Source organism: Rhamphochromis longiceps, linkage group LG20 (genome assembly GCF_057381845.1).
Source record: "Rhamphochromis longiceps isolate RC_006_pf linkage group LG20, R_longiceps_female_GT1.1, whole genome shotgun sequence".
Lineage (NCBI taxonomy): Eukaryota > Metazoa > Chordata > Actinopteri > Cichliformes > Cichlidae > Rhamphochromis > Rhamphochromis longiceps.
This window is the reverse complement of record NC_140576.1, coordinates 5,300,663-5,322,064: the sequence shown is the minus strand read 5'-3', so window position 1 is coordinate 5,322,064 and position 21,402 is coordinate 5,300,663. Positions and strand designations below refer to the sequence as shown.

Sequence of the window (21,402 nt, the reverse complement as noted above, 5' to 3'; positions counted from 1 at the left end):
TACAGTGTTTTATTGGAAAATTTACACCCGTGCAGTGATTTATATAAATCAGTAGTGCCCACAAAGCAGTAAAACTCTAATTGTTTCTTCCATTTTGAAAGTCTAGCGTCCATTAAGGATGCAGTGAGTAATAAAAAGGACTTTTAATCAATCCTCTCTTGTTGATGAGCTGATGTGCGAATGGGCTATCCTACCTGACAGCGGTACCATATGTTGATTTTTTTTGTTCTTACAGTCAACAAAGAGACAGAGGGAGCTTACTGCAGTGCAGGTGAATGCCTTTACAATACACTTTAATTGAAACACTCTGATGAAAGGGGACAATTTATCTGACTTGGATCTTGCCTCTTTGATCCGTTTTCGCATTTGTTGAAACATTTGCTGAATCCGCAAAAAGATTCTAAAACCAAAATGAATACAGCCGCTCTCATCTTTTCAATATTAGTGCCTTTCATAACATTACAAAGTCATTTTAAGGCACGTGTAGGAGGCCGGCCACGTTGCTCCCTTTTGCGCATGTTGCAGTCTCTGTAGTGACCCTTTCATTGTCAGATTAGACTGGCCGACCCCTTCTCGACCGGCTGGCACGGCCACAGTAAATCCTGGAGACTGCTCATGCTAGGGACCTTGGGTAATTAATAAAATCCCCATTACATGCCTTGTGCCCGTTGTTTGCTATTTCAACACCCCATTTGTGCCACGATTACAGTCATTATCAGTCACCGCCATTAATTCTCCACCCGAAGCCAGAACTGCATACTAATAAATTGGGCTCTAAAATTTCTTTACCTTTCAAGGAGTTGGTGTTGGAACTCGGCCAGGAAGTGCCACTCCAGATTAGGAGTCATCTGGTGACTCGGAAGGAGCCCTTTGAATAGTAGGCTGCTGCATCTTTGGAGATAGTTCAAATTCCCTCTTTGATTATTTTCCCTTCCCCTCCAAAATGAATCTTTATTAAGCTTAAATCCTGAATAAAATGAAATTAGCAGACTGCAAAATATTGCTTTCTTTTCTGACTCTATTCCCTTGTGCACGCATGCAAATTATAATGCTTATTTATGTAAATGAGGTGTCGTCTTTAATTAGTTTTGCTTGAGGGCATTAAAATACATGTATTCTTTCCCCAAAAATGATTTGTTTTGTTGCTCTGCTCAGTTTAAGTTCAAAATGAGTGATTATGCCAACTAAAAAGGTTTATTAATTCTCCAGTTTTCTTTTTTTTTTGTTTTCCTTTCCCTTCTTCTTTTGCAGAATTATCTTCTCCACCCACTTCCTGGGAAGAGTGTATTCTCTGTGAAATCGAAAAGCCTCTTCAGGTAGCACTCTAAGCACTACTCCGACAAGCACTTGTAAAGGTCCCAGGTTGAAACCACATGGTAGAAATGCACTTCCACTCATCAAATCTGAAAGCTGTGCTCTTCAGCAATTCTCTCTATACGTACGTGCTTTGCCACATGACTTTTTGAATGACGACACGGGAGATTTGCTCAACTGTAGCACTTTTCAGTCGCTTGTGCGTCTCAATGTTTTGTTTAATCATGGTAAAGGACGCCGTGCTTCAGTGACGTGCTCGTTCGTTTCGGATTTTTATCCATACATCACAGACTTACACTGACAACATAACCTATCTTCAGAGTGAGGGCTGCGGCATTAATTAAATGTTATTAACGATGTAAATTCCACCATCCTGTCAGCTACTGTGGCTCGCCTCGAAGCTGAAGAGAGCACGACCCGCTTAAAGATGATCCGCCTGATTTGGCCCTTATTTTAATATTTGTTTAAAAGGATTCGCAGAGTTACAGTAAATCTTCTGCTGCTCGCTGTTTTTATGCATTTACTCCTGATTTACAGTCCTTTGTTGAGAGGCTATCGAACAGAAAACAGCTTTATGTCACTGCAGAAGGTGTTGGGTCAACTTCAGTTAGAAGCAGCCACTGACTGTGTCGTGCAGTATTTCATACCACTTCAGGTTGAAAGTGACCAACTGCAGCTCTGGTTATTGTTCAATATCCTATCAGTATTCAGCATCACTTCAACTGCTCAGATGAGCTGAAATGGCAAGTTAAGATACCCCCCTCCCCAGCCTCCAAGTATGATTTATGGAAAGGAAGCTAAAACCATTATAGCATTTTTATTATTATTGTTCTTTCAAGGCTAATGCAACAATAGATTTTTGCATGATTGATGCGTTATACTAAACATTAGAGGATTACATTAACTTTGCATAGAACAGCAGAATGACATGAGATTACTTATTGTTATTTTTCCACCACATGATCATTCTGTAAACACAGCACATATAGTAATTCTCGGCATATATCGATCACTGTGTACGCATCCTACCTACGTTTGATGCAGCTTAGCCGGCTTTCGACACTGCTTTTTAGAGAGAACTATGAACTCCTGTCTTTTTCTGGAAAACTTTGTGAATGGCAGTCCTTCAGAGATTAAACAAATATAAGCCACTTTGATAGCCTCTCAACCCCCCTACCCCCCTTCATTCTGCAAATTATTAAAACTCTAGGCTCTTGTGGGAGGGAATATGGCAGCAATATGCTGATACTTCAATCATCTGGGAGGAAATTCCACGTGTAATAAAGAGGAATTGCATACAGTATACAGTACAGCCATGAGTTCTCTTTCATGGCATGTGTGATAGAAGAACTATTCAGACCACATCAAACATCATGCATTATTCCTCACACATTAGGCACAGGCAAAGCCTCAGACCAGACTCAGCTTCTTAAGGTGTCCTCTCCCTTCATTTATTGCAACAAAGTTTTTTTTTCCCTGCTACATTTATTTACGAGCTTAAAGAACAGAGAAAAAAAAAGTTGACCCTCTATAAAGGCCTGTTTTCACACACGACTCTGCAGGGTTCACTCAATATACAAACAGGACTTTACCCAATGTTGGTCTTTAAAATCAAAAGCGGTAATCCCGCAGTTAGTCTTTTAGTTTTACTTAAAAAAAATAAATAAATAACTTCTTCAAAATGTTGTCACACTTTGGATGCCTTTTATAGGCATTTGTGCTTCTGTGTTTGTCATGTCCAGGCCATGCAAGCAATGATGGGCATCCAGCCAACTGATTCTTCGCCCAAAGTGCTAATTTGTGCCACTCTAGTGTGCACAACGCTATAATTACCTGAAAACGTAAACTGGAAGCTATGCCTGACAAAGACAAGAAACTGTAATAAAACTGAGCTTTTGGTGCTCAGTTGCGGTGACTCTTATAAGACATATTAATGGGATGTTTAAAGGATATGGCACTTTTCCATTTGTCTTGTGGAAAAAATCTTGGGCAAAACACCTGGTGCGCTAAGTGCCTGCAGTCTGAACACTGAACAACAGCTAGCAGTCATGGAGCTCTTTTATAAAGCGCTGTCACTTCTAAAAGATTTTCTATTAACTACGTACTGCAGCTTCGTACCACACTTGTCCTTTCTCGACACTCATTATGTGGCAAGTTAATGAACTACCAAAGTCAGATTTCAAAGGATTGTATCTTGTAAATTGCATTAAATAGCAAAATAGCCATCTGTTTAAAAACATATCACTTAAATCAGTCGGCTTTTGCTCTTCTCCTCTTTTCTGTTGGGATGTTTGATGCATGAAAAGGGGGTTTTGTGACTGATGACTAGCTTCAGGTTTCTTAACAAATTAGACCAATTAGCCCTTTTCCAAATAATTCACTCCATATTTAGCAGTCACACAAACAAAATTCTTTAGAGAATACAAATTCGGTGGCCATTAAGTTACATATGGGCAATGCACACTGAATGTGACACGTGAAACAAACAAAAGCAGAGAACGTAACATCGCACTCGCAGGGGGATGATGAAATCACCACACCATATAGGAAAATCCAAAGAATTAGGATTTAGAATTGTATTTTAAAATATTTTGCATTTAATGCAGTTAATGACTGCCGTACGTGTGACGATGTTCATGTAAAGGTGATTTCAGATTGGTGTTCCTGTTAGGGAAGAGATACAGATATATATAAACGCTATGATCACCACAGCAAGATGTGTAAGTAGGTAAGCTAAAAATATATTTTTTTATTTAACCTATTCTTGGTAAATGTTTTGTGGCAACAGTAGGAATACAGTGCTTAACACATTTATTATACCAACCTGTAAGAATAAGAAAACAAACATCTTTTAGAAGTTTTTCAAAAACGTTTTTGAATGTGAATTGCTCAAGTCACATTTTTATACCCTAATTTGAGGTGGCACAATGAAATCACAAATGAATGACATTCAACCATTAAATCTATTTTTTTTGTTCAGGAATGCATGTAAATAACTAACTTGGCATCTTAATCAAAAAGTAATAATGTGCTTTTGCTTACTCTAATTTTGTCAACTGTCATTACTGTTAATTTAGGGCAGCTGTGACATAAACCTTAAATTGGGTGGTGGTCTAAAACAAATTTGTTAAGCGCTGTATATACGGAAGATACATAGAGATTGGGTGATTTCTCATGCTTTAAATGTTTCAAAATAAATGCACAGTAGATACACTAGTTCATCTGTTCAAGCGTTCATTATGCAAATATCTAATTGGACAATAACCAAAAGCATTTAAGCATGTAGACAGGGTCTTTCCAAGATATGCAGAAGAGCATCTCTGAGCACACAGCAGCAGAAGACCACACTCCTGCCAGCTAAGAACACAAAACTGAAGCTACAATTTGCTCACCAAAATCAGACAACAGAATATTGGAAAAAATACTACCTGAGCATTGTTGCAGAACATGTCCATCTCTTTATATACCACAATGTGCCCATGGTAAATGGCCTGCATTTGTATAGCGCTTTTCTAGTCCATAGGACCCCAAAGCGCTTTACACTACATTCAGTCATTCACACACACATTCACACACTGGCGATAGCGAGCTACATTGTAGCCACAGCTGCCCTGGGGCGCACTGACAGAGGCGAGGCTGCCGGACACAGGCGCCACCGGGCCCTCTGACCACCACCAGTAGGCAAACACGGGGTTAGTATCTTGCCCAAGGATATTTGGCATGCAGCCAGGGTGCAGCCTGGGATCGAACCACCGACCTTCTGATTAGTAGCTGACCTGCTCTGCCACCTGAGCTACAGCCACCCCATCGTCTGTCTCCAAAAGGATAATGCACATACATCTCTTGAGTTCACTGTACTCTATACTCACCACATCCCAAAGGATTGGGATGTGGTGAGATTTGCATCATAGAGCTGAAGCCAGCAAAGCTGCAGCAATTGTGTGACAATATCACGTCAAGATAGACCAAAATCTCAGAGGAACGTTTCCATCACTGAAGTTAAAGCAGTTCAGAAGGCTTGTTAGTACCCACTTGGACCAAGAATAACTATGTGTACCTAATAAAGTGGCTAGTGACTGCAAAGCTACCTAAGGATAGATAAGGCAGGTTCTACAGGCTTTACATATCACGGACTTTAACACTGTTTAGCAAACTGAAGAACCATAATATAATGACTTAACTGCTGAAACATCAGATAGTAAATGAATATGTAAATTTGTCAAAATTAAGTAAATGAATGATTTAAAAACAACTTATTTACTCTGTGTGATCTGTAGAGAATCAAACAACTCCCCCAAAATATATTTCATCAGTCTAACTCTAAAGAACTACCTTTCACCTGACTTAAAACTGCACTCAGTCCACTGTTTATATGAGGATTTTTGGCCCTGAGAAACTAATTTGTTCACAAAAGGAACATAATATTATGCCTTTCATGTTCTTTTTGTAAATCATATCTTTCTGTGAATTCAATAATAATTCAGGGAAGAGAAAATACTAAGAACTCATACAGCCCGTATTGTAAAAACCTGTAGGTGCAGTTACTTTTTTTTTCAGTGACGCAAATGCCAGGAACATATTTTTTTGTTTGTCTGCTGTGTCTACTGAAACCAAGCATACAATGTGAATGGAATGCTCATTCTCAGACATACCTCTAAACAGACCATTTTTCTTGCCATTTAAAATATGAGATCTCTAGCTCTTGCGAATCTTGCATGGGCAAACCTGTTGGTCAGATGCACAAATATCTGAGCAGCACTACTGCTTATGAAAGAATAACCCTTTCATATTTTTTTATCATTAAGATCATTTCGTTCATTTGCAGATTTTGTATGCAAAATAACTTAACGCAGACATAAACTGAACAAATTTAGACTTAAATGTACAAGATACTTAAACACATATACTAGAATTCAACACACTGAGCTTAATCAGGAGACAAAAGAGAAAAGAAAGTTCCAGTTAAGAAAACTGTCCCTGCAAGTTAACTACTATTTAAGAAAACAGACGATGTATAAGCAGAAAGAAGTTTAAGAAGACAGAACTGGGCAGACAGGTTCAACTATTATTTACTGTAGGCAGATGTAATTATTTCTAATAAAAGTCTCCACCACCAACAGTTAGTACATTCCTGTGATGCATAGCAGGTCAAAACTAAAACCAAGATTGTGCGTGCTCTGTGAATGTGACTGCTGCCATTGCTATAACAGAGAGAAAGTGTCTTTTGTTTTTTTCTTTCTTTTTTTTTTTTAAATAATAAATCTGACGAATCAAACATGTCGAGCTACCCCTTGTGGCGACCCCTTGTGAATAAGGGAGCAGTTACAATTTTAAATGACTCCCATGACACCTTCATATCCTCAGCAGAAGAATTTGTGGACAGCTACTTGAAAAAAACAACAACTTTGCAATAGACAAGACGTCCAGAGAAAAGGAAATGTGGAATAAATCTCAGCAGGACGTCATCAATTGATGACTTCCAAGAGTAAAAGAGGTTTGTGTATTTGTAAATGAGCAGTTCTGCTGTTAATCCCGGGATTACACTAGATGTGACGTTCAACTTTTGGGATGCAATTCCATTTTTTCTGATTTTGCCCTGGGATTCATCAAGCCTACTTTTTTCCAGTTCCATAGTTTGATTTCAGCTATCAGCAGACTAGGAAAAAACTAGGAAACATTCTTTATAGTTAAAGGAATATCAGGTTTGATTTAGACATTTAAAAAAATCATTTTAGAGAATTATTAGAAAGAGAAACATTCAGTTGCTATCTACTGTGGTGTTGTAGTTAGCACCATTGCCTCACTGTCAGAAATTCCTGGGTCTGAATCCACCAGTCAGCCAGAAGCCTTCCTGATGTCTGCATGAGAGAAGCCGAGTACTCCAGCTTTCTCCCACAGTCCAAACACTGCATGCTAGGTTAATCGGTGACTCTAAATTGGCTGTGGGAGTGAGTCTGAGTGGTTGTCTGTCTCTCTGTGTTTGCCCTGTGATAGACTGGTGATCTACTCAGGATGTATCCAGTTGGGAAAGGCTCCAACAATCTGCTACCAATATAATATTTGACAGCATGCCCAAGATCCATAAATACAATAAAAAAAATTCAAAAATGTGCCGGTGCTGATCAACTAATTCATTTCCACTAGTCTCATTACAGTTAAAAAAAAAAAAAAAAAAAGCAAGCCGCTGGCATAACGAAGGTGAAATACCTGCTAGCTTTCGCCATGCCATGTTTGCTCTCAGGCTAGCTGCTGCCACATGACAAAATAAACACAGATCAATTTATTTCAAAAGGTCAGCTGAACGATCAGCACGTTGTCAAGGATACCCAATCTAGCTTCTTTTTTTTATATTAAGATTGGACCATCACCCAATACAAATGTCAAATTGATGAATCCCTAGTTCTGTTCTGGCCTTCGTGCAGCTTTAAAGCACGCTCAGACTAATTTAGAAGTATAGCATTGAATGTGCACAGGATGTTTTATTTTGAAAATTCACTGCATGTTCTTTTTGTATCTGACTTCCAGCACTTCATCTCTTTTTGTGCAGCTCCAACAGAAAAAACTAAAAAAGTTCAGCACAGAGTTTTAGTAGTGCAAAGGAGTGCCGGTGCTGCTCCTGAAATTCACTGTACGTGCACTGGGATGAACTGGAAGGATTATGCCGGTGTGACACAAAGCAGCCATGCCTAGTGGGATTCGGGCCTAAGGCAGCTTAGGAGTGCAGCGACATTTGTGAGAGTGCACTGTAACAGCTAAATAAAGATTTTCAATCATACAGGATTGTCTAATAATTTCTGCATTTGTTTTCTTTACAGACCCAATAATCAGAAAGGATTCTGTCACCTCTCACTTAGAAGTTCAAGATATCCTATCAAGAAAATAATTTTGCAGGAATTATTATGCAAAGACTTCATAGTAGCAATGACTATCTGAAGGTACAGTTAGCATCCTTGGAACACAAGAAAACAAGAATAATCAGAAACAGCAGAGAAACTCTCATAAAAAATAACTGTTTTCAATAACAACTGAGCATGTAAAGGAACTGTGGCAACTTTGAATTGTTTTTATGCAATTCTACTTATTTTTTTTTACATTTTAAATGAGGTTTTTTTACAAAGAGAGAGCTGATTAGACCTTTAGGAGTTTGAGATTTTAAACATTTTTAATTTGACAAATTTTTGACCCTTTTGTAAAGTCTGCAATTCTAATCATTTTACACATATCTAAAATGGAAAAGGTAATCAAAGTGAAATAGCTTCTTTCTTTTTTTTAACTTGGTCTAGGTCTCACAAAAGCCACAAGAATTTGAGAGAAAACAAAATGCCTGTCAGGGCGAGCATACAAGAGGCAAAGGGGGAATCTGGCATGGCCTAAGCAAAGTCATAAAAATATTTTCCCTTTTATTTAATGTCATCCATAATTCATTGCCAGGAAAAGCTAATCAATAGCACCTTAATGAAAACTTGAGCCATATTTTATTTTGCCGCAGAGAAGTCCCGGATCAGCATTTGTTGCCTTCTTATGTGCTGGTTTTCACCCTTGGGCTGTTTGACAGATGTGCATCACATTTGCAGATACCTTAAATATTTTCAGTCTTTTAACCACATTTGCTTTATCAAAACACTACAGAGACGGGAATTTCTGATGATGATTGCAATCTAGAACTGCAAGAAACAAAAATATCTAAAGAGACTATAAAGTGCATTTAGTTTTTTAGCCATTTGCTTTAGTGTATTAGAGATTAGTGTTTTTACAGTGTAACTTCTGTGTGTGTGTCAAGCCTCATCAAAGATATAAACCAAAGCATAGTAACCTCCCAGCAGGTGGGTTAGCATACCCTAAAACGAAGAATAAGCATTTGCTCTACATTGACTTGCAAGAGCAACTTCTGCTAGATCCAAAATGTCTCAGCCAAGTGTGTCAAATGTTCTGTCGCAGGCGGCAAGACTGAACACAAGATTGCTCATTCACTCCAGCAATGAATGAGGAATCACATGGTCGTCTTTGTTGTCCTCACCACTGCCAGCTACAGTCCAAGACGGTGGAGCGGGAGTCCGTCAGCAGAACGAGAAGAGACAGCTGATTATATTGCTCAGTTAATTATATGCCACAAAGTACTTGACAAATAAATATTTTGCAGAAGAGAAACTTGAAAAGAAATCTTTAATTGGTCCAAGAAATTACCCAACCCAGCTGTGACCCTCTAGAAAGAATATGAGGGCAAAGCAAACAGAGCTAAATGAACTTCAGTGCACTTGATTTTAAAAAAAATAATTATAGTAATGTATTTTGTTATTTGTCTAACCTTTTTCCACATAATGAAATCAGACGGGTGTTGGAGCAGTGATCCTTGTCAACATACAGTATGCTCTCGTTCCAGTCAACTATCTATGAACTCAGCCTACGATTACAAGGGAAAAGGTCATTTTTCATGCTCCGAAAGGCACCCTAATGAACTGGTTACCGTGTATTTAACACTACCCTCGAGTCCACTTAAACAGACTTTCTATTTCCACTGTCAACAGGCTTCATGAACAGGATGAGGTGTTTTTGTTTTGCCATTTGTGTCAGGGACAATGACTGCAAAACTTAAGAAAAACTTGTTTAATGCCCGCTTTCAGAGTAAACAGTTATTCATCAAAAAAATAATAATGCCTCAAAGGTCACGCCATAAAAAACAATATCTGCCCTCTTTCCACTGACTTGTGCATTAGTTACTTTTTGATGACAAGGGACTAGGTTAAAAAAAACTCCCCACGCTTGTAGGAACTTTAGAGTATGGACTCGTTTATGACGTGATATAAAAAACTGACTCCAGTGTCAAAACAACAGGCTGTCATAGTGAAAAGGATCATTTTAGTGATCAGCGTCTGACTCAAAGTTTTTTTATCCATAAGGAATTGGATGAGGGTATACAGTGCTGTCCAGCAGCTACACATCGTTTGCCTGTATTTGCATTGTCAGCCGGAGGTGAGAGGGTGGAGATCTGCCAAGTGTAAGGCTCTGGTCCAATGCCATGACAGCTGACAACTCAGACAGGCCTTGTGTGCAGCGTTGCACTTCTAACAGCCAAGATCTCACATCAAGTAAATCCTAATCAGTGAGTTAATATGCAGCTAATGTGAAAATTCATATTTCTGCTCTGTAGTGTTTCATGTTCAAAAGGGAGCACATGTCATTTGGCATGCCTTCATATAACACTAGGGCTTCCATCACTCACTGATTATTGCAATGAGGAATTAAAATCCCTTAACACAAAGCAACCAGCACCACATTGCTTTGCCTGTCAGAATTAACTAGTGAAAGTGACCTCAGCCTATGAAAGAGGAGGGATCATATTCAATTAGTTAGACAGAAATATTCTATCAGACATGCATTCATTGTCGATTAATAAAGATACAGAAGAACGTCTTCCCATGCATCAAATCTCAGCCCTGCTTGAACAGTTTTCACATATTCTTTAGCTAATTTTCAGTTGGCAAGTTTAAGTATCTGAATTGACCGACATTCACAGTCGCACTTACACTGATCTGTTAGAGTACAGCAAAGCTGCCAGAGGGGCTGTCTAGTTTGTCAGTGAAGACTGGCTGAGGGAGGTTGTGCTGAACTGTTAGTCTTCTCCCTCTTATGGCACGATGTGTTTACACCGATCCCTCAGGCCATTTGTTTGCAGCACTTCCTTGCCCCACAGCACCATGCATAATGCAGGAATGAAAATGTTAACAGTGGCAAATAAAATCGGCAAGGTGCCCCCACAAATCAGGGCAGTTTAGGAGCACATTTAATCATCCGTGCATTGGGGACAACGCATAGCAATTAATTGTGGCATTTCAAAGAAGATCAGGACCCAATTTTTCCAAGGCCTTTCAAGCTTCTTGCTCAGTTGCCCCATCCGCTGCAGACAAGTGTCGGCAGCCTCTGGTCTTCTCTTTGAAACATCTCCATATTTTGGCCCAATTATGTTTATTATCGCTTTTCTATCAAGTAGATGAGAGGAGAACTCTCGTAGCGCGTTGCACACAATTGCATCAACAAAGCCCACCCAGCAAAAGAAATAACAAAAAACAGGCATTGTTTGAAGAGGGTCTCCTATGTATTCATGCAAGGAGTAAATCTGTCTATGTCTTGCATTTCTCCTCTATGCTCCAAGACAAACAAGTTACAGCACCATATGGTGATGTCAGGAAAGTAAATAATTTAGAGACCTTCATGTGCGGTGCGCAGATGAGCGACCGCAGAAATACCAACACACCAGCATCCTCATAGTTAACCCTCCTAATAAGAAACCTCAGCAGCAGGGGGAGCACAAAGACACGACCGCAATATCGGACGTTAACTGGATTGAGAACTACTTTGGAATTTCAAAGACTGGGACTGGCAACTGTCTCTGGACGTAAGGACAGCATTTTGTGGAGATACAATCTGCAGTGCCTTTCAGCACTTCCTGAACACGAGACAGCCTAATCTAATGAACTGGGTGTGTGTGTGTGGTGTGTGCGACGGTCGAGGGGGGGGGGCAAAATCTGCTCAGGCTTTTAGCCCAGTGCCAGCATGCTCACATCTTACCGCAGTCAAAAATCCACTTGTTATTTTTATTCCCACTGAATTTTCCCTGTGGTGTACTCTGCATGGCTTGAGTCATCATTGTTCAAGTCTTTAGAGTTGGAAAGAAAAAACAAAGACACGCAAACACAAGCTGGTGGCAAGGTTATAGCCACTCAGACATGGAGGAGGGGGGCACTCGTTTTCTGCCAACCCAAGGGAAAACTCACAGAGGGTTCAAGCGAGAGAGAGAACAGAGATGTGCCATGTTGCTGACATGGCAGCCGTCACGTCGTACTAACGGGCAAGAGTGATGTGCGCAGACAGCACCGAGATTTGTAGAATAGTGCGGTGGCTCCTAACAAAGAACAGTAAGTGGTGTGTAGATTATATGACCCGTGATTGCCTTCTTTATGTCTAATTATCCCAAAAGGAGCACGAGAAAAAACAAAGGCAGCAAGAGAACATAAGCGCACACAACCAATGAAACCTCAGCGACGGCTTTTTACCTCACATCTGCAATTAAACCGTTGCAGTGTCAATAAGCCGTAACACACAGCTCGAAAGTTTGCGCACAGCTTTGGTGCTTCAGTTCCAAAATAAGGCAAATCACAACCAAACAGCGAAACTCTGAAAGACTTACGGAAGCAGATGTTCACATACAGAAATGTGAACTAGGCTTTTTTTTATTTTGGTAGCTCTTTTATCCCAGTAACAATGATGCTGAAGCACTGTAACTGCACAGTCAGCCCTTTTCAATATAGAAGTGTTTTCACTAAATGTTTATGTGTGTTATAATTTAGTGCCAAGTGATGATTTAAATTGTTCTTCTCTTCCTTTGTGATCCCTGGCTGGAATCATTTCTGAAGAGTTAATAAATAACATAACGTTGAACTCGATCATAACTGAAATTTAAAACATAAAGAATCTGCTTTAAGTTGCGAAACAATGAAGAAAAAAGCCGGCTGCTGCATATATTCAGTGTAAATAACAAATCCTCTGTAACCTGTTACTCTAAATGACCCTGATTTGCCCCCAAAAGCTTGAACCCTAACCAACAGAAAGGTGCACCACAAACCACGAGACTGCCTCACATCTCAACCCGTTTTTAAACCGTTCAACCAAACTTTGTCGCTTGAATTTGTAATTAAAAGATTAAAGATAATTAAAGAGAGTCAAATCAATTCTGGCACATAATACCAGAGAAAATTACTACTGTACAGTTCGTCTACAAGCTGGAAAACAGACAACAGACAGAATTTAGTTTCTTTCTTTTAAAAGTGTGACAGGTATGTTGGCTGGCAGAGACGTAGCATTTCGCTGTTGCCAACATTTAGTCTCTTTAAACAGTGACACGAATAATCAAAGAAAATAATTAGAAAGCCTGAGTGGGTGAAATAACACGTCGGATGGATTTCTCCATAAACACACTGTTAGAGCCAGCCACATCACAAAACGTAGAACTGCTAATGGCTATAAAAAGCTTTAAAAACTTTAAAATGCTGTTGCCATGCATCATTCTGTCTTTCAAGGACTACGCCGTAACAGTTTCTGCTTCTAACATTTTCACGACTCATGAAAAGCGCAGGCTTTTAATACGATGTTACTCTCTTTAACGTGCACACCAGAACAAAGCAAGCCAACAGAACAAGCAAAACAAAAAAAAAAAGGAAAGAAAAAAAGATGGCCTGAGTTGTTCCACATCCATGATAAATCACTGCCACTTTTATAGCCTCTAATAAGTTGATGCAAAGCCATTTTTCTTCCTGCCCATCGTTCAAACATTTAAGGCATATTTACAAGGAACTTGTTAAAATATTTAATAATATTTAGTGGCAATTTTGGAGCAGCCTGTCACAGTGAAATTTATTAGCTTTAAGTGTTTAAAAAGGCGACGTCATGAATAACAAACTGTCAAAATTTCCTAATTTGCATGGACAGGCCATAACTCCTGATACCTTGCATTAAAAAAAGAGGTTTTTAAAAAAGCTAGTCATAAAAGGAGCATTCAAAGTGAATGATGGCAAAGACTCTTCCACAAAGTCGCACCACAGAGACAGCTTCCCCCCCACTACAGATGCCTCGGAGATCAAGTCAGCCAATAAAAGGACATATATCCTACTGCTTTGACTTATTTATCCTGTGTGGATGAGCTCAAGATGGAACATCTCCTATAGGCAAGCTTAATTAATTGTGATAAAAGGGCTAATTCAAAGGCTGCACAAGAAAAGTGAGCCAAACAATAATATTCCCCACAAATCATCTCAGCCCGTCAAATATTTCCTCCATAACTTTCTAATTCAAAGTCCTTCGGACGTGAGCCTTTTGTTAAGGAACCTCACAGAGCCAAACCACCTCCCACGTATCTCTGCGATTCCATCCGCACTCCTAACTAAAAGCGATCAGATGAAATTGCAGCTGCTCAGCTGCTCGCGCTCTCTTGTTTTTGTTTAAGCAGACAGCACGATGGCCATCTTTGATGCCGCTTCTTCCACCGGATTCAGCGGGTTTCACCATAAGACTCGGTGACCTGGGCCTGCCCCGGCTGTCCCAGTCAGAAAAGGGCCCCCGTTGACACTGATTGCAAGGCTATGAGTAGTCTCTCCCCTGTGCCCTCTCAGTGCAACTCTAATTAATAGCCAATTCATCTTCTCTGATCTGAGCCAGCACATGGAGTAATATATCGTTAGTTTGGCAAGCGAGCTATTAAAGTGTAATAACCAAGTACCAGCACTCGATTTGGAAGAGTAGCACATACTTAACCATGAAGTGGAAACAATTAATTTACTGGAGGATCTCCTGTAACCAATCATTTACTAGCACTCACACTGTGATGCAAAAGCCATCTCCTGTTGTGTGTGGCACAAGTCAATGACATATTTTGGGCTCAGTGCCTCAACCCCTCTGCTCTTTGACCAGTTATGTAAGCCTCATTTAAGCGCCAATGTCACACTTCCTACCTACATATATAAAACAAAAAACGTTTCTAATGGCCATCTGCAAGGCAGAAAGTTCATTACAAAAAGGACCCGGCTGGATTCCAGGTGACCTTAGTGGATGAAAGTAGAACTTGAAGATGAACAAAGGAATAACAAAATAATGAACACACTCTGAAACAATGTCTTGAAACACTCTTTTAACTTTAAACTAAATCAAAAGATGATATAAATGATGCCAGTGAACAAAATAATCAACCCAACTTTGTTTAGGTGTAAGTATTAAACTTCACCTGTTGTTGAGTTTGATTCATTTATTTATGAATTTATTCACAGGAGCCAAATTGAAAAAACAAAAACTGATTGGACTATTTTAGGCCAAATAACAGCCTGCCCCTGCACTACAGCACGGCTGGCTTAATGCCACACGAAGGTTTGGAAGTGCCTATTTTCTTAACCAACTCAGTGGATTATCAAATAATCCATCTCTCACATTTTTACAGCGACATCCAGCTTTCCTCAGTGACAATACTATTTAGCACTGCAATTCAGCAGGGAAAATTATAAAGGGGAAAAAAATGAATTTTGTCTTATTTCAGGCAATTAAGGCACACACTTAGTGAGGAAAGCAACAAACTGTGTCTGCTTTCTCAGTAATGTACCTTAGAACAATAAATCCCTCCTTCAAACCTTGATAATTGCAGGAAGTAAATGAAAATACATAAGGCTCACTGTGCTTTTGGCCTGCCCCTGAAGCAAAACATTTAAAACCCATTATTCTTTTTGCAAGAACTAATGACGTTTTTTGTCTCTTCAGCTTAACGCACTAATTGACAGTTTTTTTGGAGGATAGCCCAGATGGAAAAATAAGTAGCCCCTTAAAGACCCAACTCCCTTGCTCATTCCCTTAGCTTTAAGTCCCTTATTAATTAAACTTTCACCAAGTCAGGAATTTTTATTAAAAAGATAAAGTCTGCTGTACCGTAAAACAGAACCTATTGTCTCTGAAGCTAAAATTTTACTTCTATAAATAAAAGAGACTTTTTAATACCATCCAAGGGACGGGGACCAGAGGATCCACACAGTATAGTAATTAGAGAGATTTCCATCCCAACTACTCAAAAGTTGGTCAGCTTTAACCAATACCCTTTGCTCCAACTGAATAAATACACTAAGGCTGCTCATTTTAACAGCGTGGGATATTATTTACTGTACGGCAAACAGGAGCAACATCATCACGCTCAGTGAGAGAAGAAGTGTAAATATGTGTTTTGCCATCACTGTGTGTCTAACCATACATCTCAGACATCCTGGTACACTGCTGCTCAGAGGGAAATAAGGCTGCAGCCAAATATTGACTGCAGTTTTATGATCAGTTATTCAGTTGATCAATTAAATCCCTCTTGTGCCATTAAGTTTGCAACAATGTTTGTCAATCAACATCAGAAGAGAGGGATTGGCATTTACAAAACAATACAACTCTTGCGTGCTTTTAATTTTTTTTAAGCACAAAAACAGGCATGTTTACAAAAACAAAGTGGATTTTGGGAAATCTTCAAAAGGAAAAAAACAAAGCATAAATAATTTTTTTTTTTTTAAAACCTCCATGTATAATCGTTATAATGAGGCCTAAAATGAAATTCAGACTGGTTGCAGTGGAGAGGTTAAAACTTTTGTATGAGCATTAAAAAAAAAAAAAAAATCTGAACCACGTAATCTACTTAACTGGATTTTCTGGCTGCGTTTTTCATGCACATTCCTTCTGTTCTGAAATCTTTCGGTGCATCCCCTCCATCTTAAACCCACGGGCATGTATGAACTCCACCTCCTCCAAAAACCACATGACAACCTCTGAGTTGAATTTGAGAGTTTCTCTAATACAAACTCTTAAGTTTGTATTAGAGAAACTTTGTATTAAGCTTCTATTAAAGGCAACATTAAAGACATCCATCTGCAGGCAGCTCATCAAACTAAAAAGATGCGATTGATGCCGATGTGGACAAATGCATGCTATTACCTTTGCACATCTGGAATGTTAACAGCTGCATCAACGTCTTTAATCAGAAGGATTTCAGTCAGAATATTATATGTGTGCATGTAGCCGATGTTTTTTTCTTGGTTAGGTTATCTCTAATGAATTGTTTAGTATTTAAGAAACCTTACGTGGACTCCTTACTTGTCACCAGATAACAGATGGTGGCTCGTTTGGGATCTTTAGACCCATAGCTAAGATTTAAGTTTAAGTCAGAGTTAATGGTTAACTTGTGGTTTGCTAAATGCTTATCTATCTATCTATCTAAGTTGAACTGCTTTTTGAGAACAGCCTAAAGTACTTATGGTATTTAGCTTTGGTCCTTCATTGGGAGCAGGGGAGTCATTTTTCTGTGTTGCACTCTGGTTTCCCCTGGGCTTTTTGGGAGTGGTCCACAATGCTGAAAATAAGCTGTAATAATGAATTAAAAAACTTTTCAGATGAGCTGCTTTGGTATTTCATGGCCTTCAACCACAAGTCTAAAGCAAAAACATGAAATTCATTGGCGAATCACTGTAAAACAACTCAAGGGACTTACTTTAGCAAAAGTGGCAGAGGTCAACATTTCATCTACTCATTTGAAACCTGCAGCGTGCAGGTCAAAGACATTGTTATGTCCGTTTGTTATGATGCCCAGATGAAGGCTTAAATACATAAATACTTAGTTGGTTTTCAAATTACTTGTCAGCAAGAAAACAGTGTGTCCATGCTGCTGGGTCTTCTTCCTCTTTTCTCCCAGTATCCAAAGGAGTTCCGCAGGGCTCCATATTAGGGCCATTGCTATTTTCTCTTTACATAAACAACCTTTATGCTAATTTGTCAAATGCAGCATTTCATCTTTATGCAGATGATACAATTATTTATTGTTCATCCCCTTCAGTAGCACAAACCCTGCAATTTCTGCAGTCTGCCTTCGATGTAGTTCAGTCCCATTTAACTTAAGTTGGTGTTAAATCCAGAGAAATCCAAGTTCGTGTTATTCTCAAATGGCAAGGAGTTGTTAGCTACGTCTCCTAAGATTAAAACAATTCAAGGAACTGAAATGGTCACATCTTACAAGTATCGAGGGATCATTAAAGATCAGAATTTGTCATTTAAAACTCACATTCAAAGGCTTGTGTCGAAGTTAAAACTAAAACTAGATTACTTTTTTAGAAATCAATCCTGTTTCTCCCTCCAAGTGAGAAAACACTTGATTCATGCAACTTTTTTACCTTTATTGGATTATGGTGACCTGCTTTTTATGAATGCACCTGCCCACTACCTAAAGAGGTTGGATACTGTGTACCATTGTGCTTTACGTTTTATTACTGGCTATGGAAATCATGTACATCATTGTTCTTTGTATGCTGCTGCTAAATGTCCATCTTTGCATATTCGCACTCTCCCATTGGTTGATGTTTATCTATAAATCTCTCCTTGGGCTGGTTCCATCTTATTTATGTGTTTATATGTGTAAAAACCACAATCAATACAGCCTTCGTTCTCACAATATCATACAATTGATTGTCCCAAAAATCAGAACAGAATTGGGGAAAGAGGCTTTTAAATACGCTGCCCCTGCTTCCTGGAATAATCTGCAGAAGGAACTGAAATTATCAGAATTGGTTACCTTGGGAGAGTTTAAGTCTGTCCTAAAGGAACGAGAGAATAACTCTTTTACTCAGTGTGATTGTTTTTAATGTACTCTTAATTTGATCTGTTATTGTATATTTTACACATGTTGGTATGGGATATTGTATTTGTTTGAAATGTTATATACTTATGTGGTATGTGTATTTTGACTTTTGTTGCCATGCTGCCAGGTCTCTCTTGGAAATTAGATTTTTAATCTCAATGAGATTTTTTACCTGGATAAATAAAGGACTAATAATAAAAGAGAGGAGTATGAATACATCCCGCATTAAGGTGCATTAATTTGGCAGAAAAGTAATGTATCATCCACAGAGGATCATTATGGCACTTCCAGTCACTGCTGTACAGCCAGCAAATCACAGCCAATTAAGAACCCTTTAAACTTACAAGTCAAGCATCACTTGTTGTGCTGTCCATAATGGGGTTTTATGGATATGAAGCACTGTGATGGCTGTATTGGTCTTGTGATGAATGGCTAACTTTACAGGAAAGATGGCCTCTGAAATGAGTAGTGTTGAAAACTAAGCAGATCATTTGGTGCCTTCAGTTTTTCAGGCACACAAAAGGCGAGGATGAGCGAGGATTTGGGAGCCGCACGTTTGATCTGATTCTATCATTTCATGAGAATCACACTTTTAACTTATTCTGAGAGATAAACAATTCAGGCCTGTTTCCCAAATTTTTTGTGTCAGTTTTCTGTTTTCTGCTAACGAGATGTCACTAATATGTACTGGAATGCTGTGAGAACAGACAGTTTGATTGGCCACGAAGAACTTAATGATGTATACCAAATGTGAGGGGACAGCTTCTAAGCGCATATTTTCTAGACAAACATAGGTGTTGACAGCATTTTCCACCCAGTTTGCCATTTCTGTCAGGCTGAAAATCTAAAATTAAGAAAAAAATTTTCCTAGGTACAACATCCATTAACAAATCATGTCTTATTAGCATTTTTGCAGCAATTGGTCATATTGCAAGTACACATTATGTAAAAATGTCAGTGAACAAGAGGGAAATAACAATAATTACAAGAAAGACAGAATTCCTGCCTAAGAAAACAAATCTAACTAATTAAAGAAAACATAAATGAAACATTGCATGTTGTCTAACAACATAAATGCATTATGGTATTGTTGCATGAATTTCCTTGTATTGTTCCTCGGTGCACATGGCAGCTTATTCGAGCTTAATTTGCGCCACTGTGTCTTCCTGTGAGCAGACCCTAGTCATCTTTAAACGGCTCCATTTAAAATGCAATTTGATTATCTGCCAAATTGCTACCAAGTCTTTCCCTCTGCAGCTCGGGGATGGGGGGTAAAAATTTTAATTAGCATTTGTGCATAAAAGAGAGGTCTTTGTTACATTGCATTTGAACGTGGCATCCCAGAATGACCACAGCTTTCAAAGAGTCATCACCCAAACGATTTCAAACTAATAGATCCAAAGGGAGAGGAGGAGTCCTGGCACAGACGGGTGGGGGAATCGGAGGTCGTCAGTGGGACTGGGAAAAAAAACAAAAACCCACAGGACACAGCATGTTTAAATAATCCAAAACTTTTCTTTAATCATAGTTTAGAAAATTGGCTGGGACCTTCAGCAGGAGACAGCTGCTCTGCCCCACAGCCATTTAATGAGAATCACTGAGGGTTTCCCTTAAAATATTTACGCTGTCCCATGGCACAGCAATATTGTCCTAGAATGGGGAGATAAGAGCCAAGGAGGTGTGTTGAAGTTCTCCTAATCAATTTGCTAATTACTGGAGCAGCAATAGGAGAGGAGAGAGGAGTCCCTTCTGGCAAGCTGTATTCTAATAAATGCTGAAAAATTTATTTACTCGCTTAGCCAAGAGGAATTCTGAAGTGGGATTACAGCAGAGAGCTGATTGAGACAGAGCTGCGCTGTGGTTGAGGTCGCAGTCAAAGGAGCAAGGAGAGGTCTCCAAACATAAAAGAATCTCTCAGGACCTGCACCTTTGCATCTGCTCGGGGAACAGAGATGACAGCATCTTACAGACTTGGCATGAAAAGACCTGACTGCTATAGCTACATATCAACAAATATTAATGAGACTTCAGGTTCTTGCATAATAAAACAGGTTATCGGGGGAGCTGCGGTATGCACTGCATACTGGCCCTGACTCCAAAACAAAACAGCTCTACTGTATGTATATAATGCATATGTGGATATTCTGAGAGAAGACAATAACTTTAGCATTTGATGCCACAGGAGCCATGGGGTGGTATTACCCTTAGCAGAGGGCAGCAGGCCTAGACATTACACCAGACGCTAGGGTTGTGTGTTTGAAGTCACCTTTGTGTCCTCTGGCTCAGCCTGACCCCACCCTCCCAACCTCTGGGACTGAGGGCAACCCTGGACCTGTCATAGTACACAGCCCACATCTTCTTCAGGGTTGAGGGCAAAATCTGCTCCACATTTTCAGTGACACATCATCTATATGACCGTTCCTTCCCCGAGGCCGGCAACCAATAGCCTTCCTCGAGACAGGTCAAAGGTCAAAGTAAAATGATGGCTCAAAGGGCATCATGAGGTGATCAGAATTGCTATTATGGCAGAAGTACAGTGAAGCGTGGAGGACGTTAGACCCCGGGATCCCAAGGGTCTTCAAGAGACTGATATTTACTGCTTTTTATATTTACCACAAATCTGACAGGAAAACTGTGCACTTCAATCCAAGGAGCAAATCCCATGCAATTTAATCATTTTACTTTATTGCGAAGGCCCCAGCAGGACTTCAATTTGTTCACAGCAAAAAGTGTTTGTATAGAAGTCAGAGAGAGGGGGAAGCCTTTTTTTTCCAAGGTTAATTTATTCAGTTTTATTTTTCAAAATACTACTAAACTGAATAAAATTTGAGGCAAATTGAAATACCTCGGTATGAAACAACTTTTTCAGCACTGAAGCTAATTAAACAAAATTCTGCTTT

The 21,402-nt window shown here is 39.3% G+C and overlaps 1 protein-coding gene across 3 annotated transcripts in view; it reads right to left on the bottom strand.

The window, feature by feature from the left end:
• casz1 (castor zinc finger 1) overlaps positions 1–21,402 on the bottom strand; it is a 171,176-nt gene that overhangs the window by 137,903 nt on the left and 11,871 nt on the right. The window lies entirely within an intron of this gene.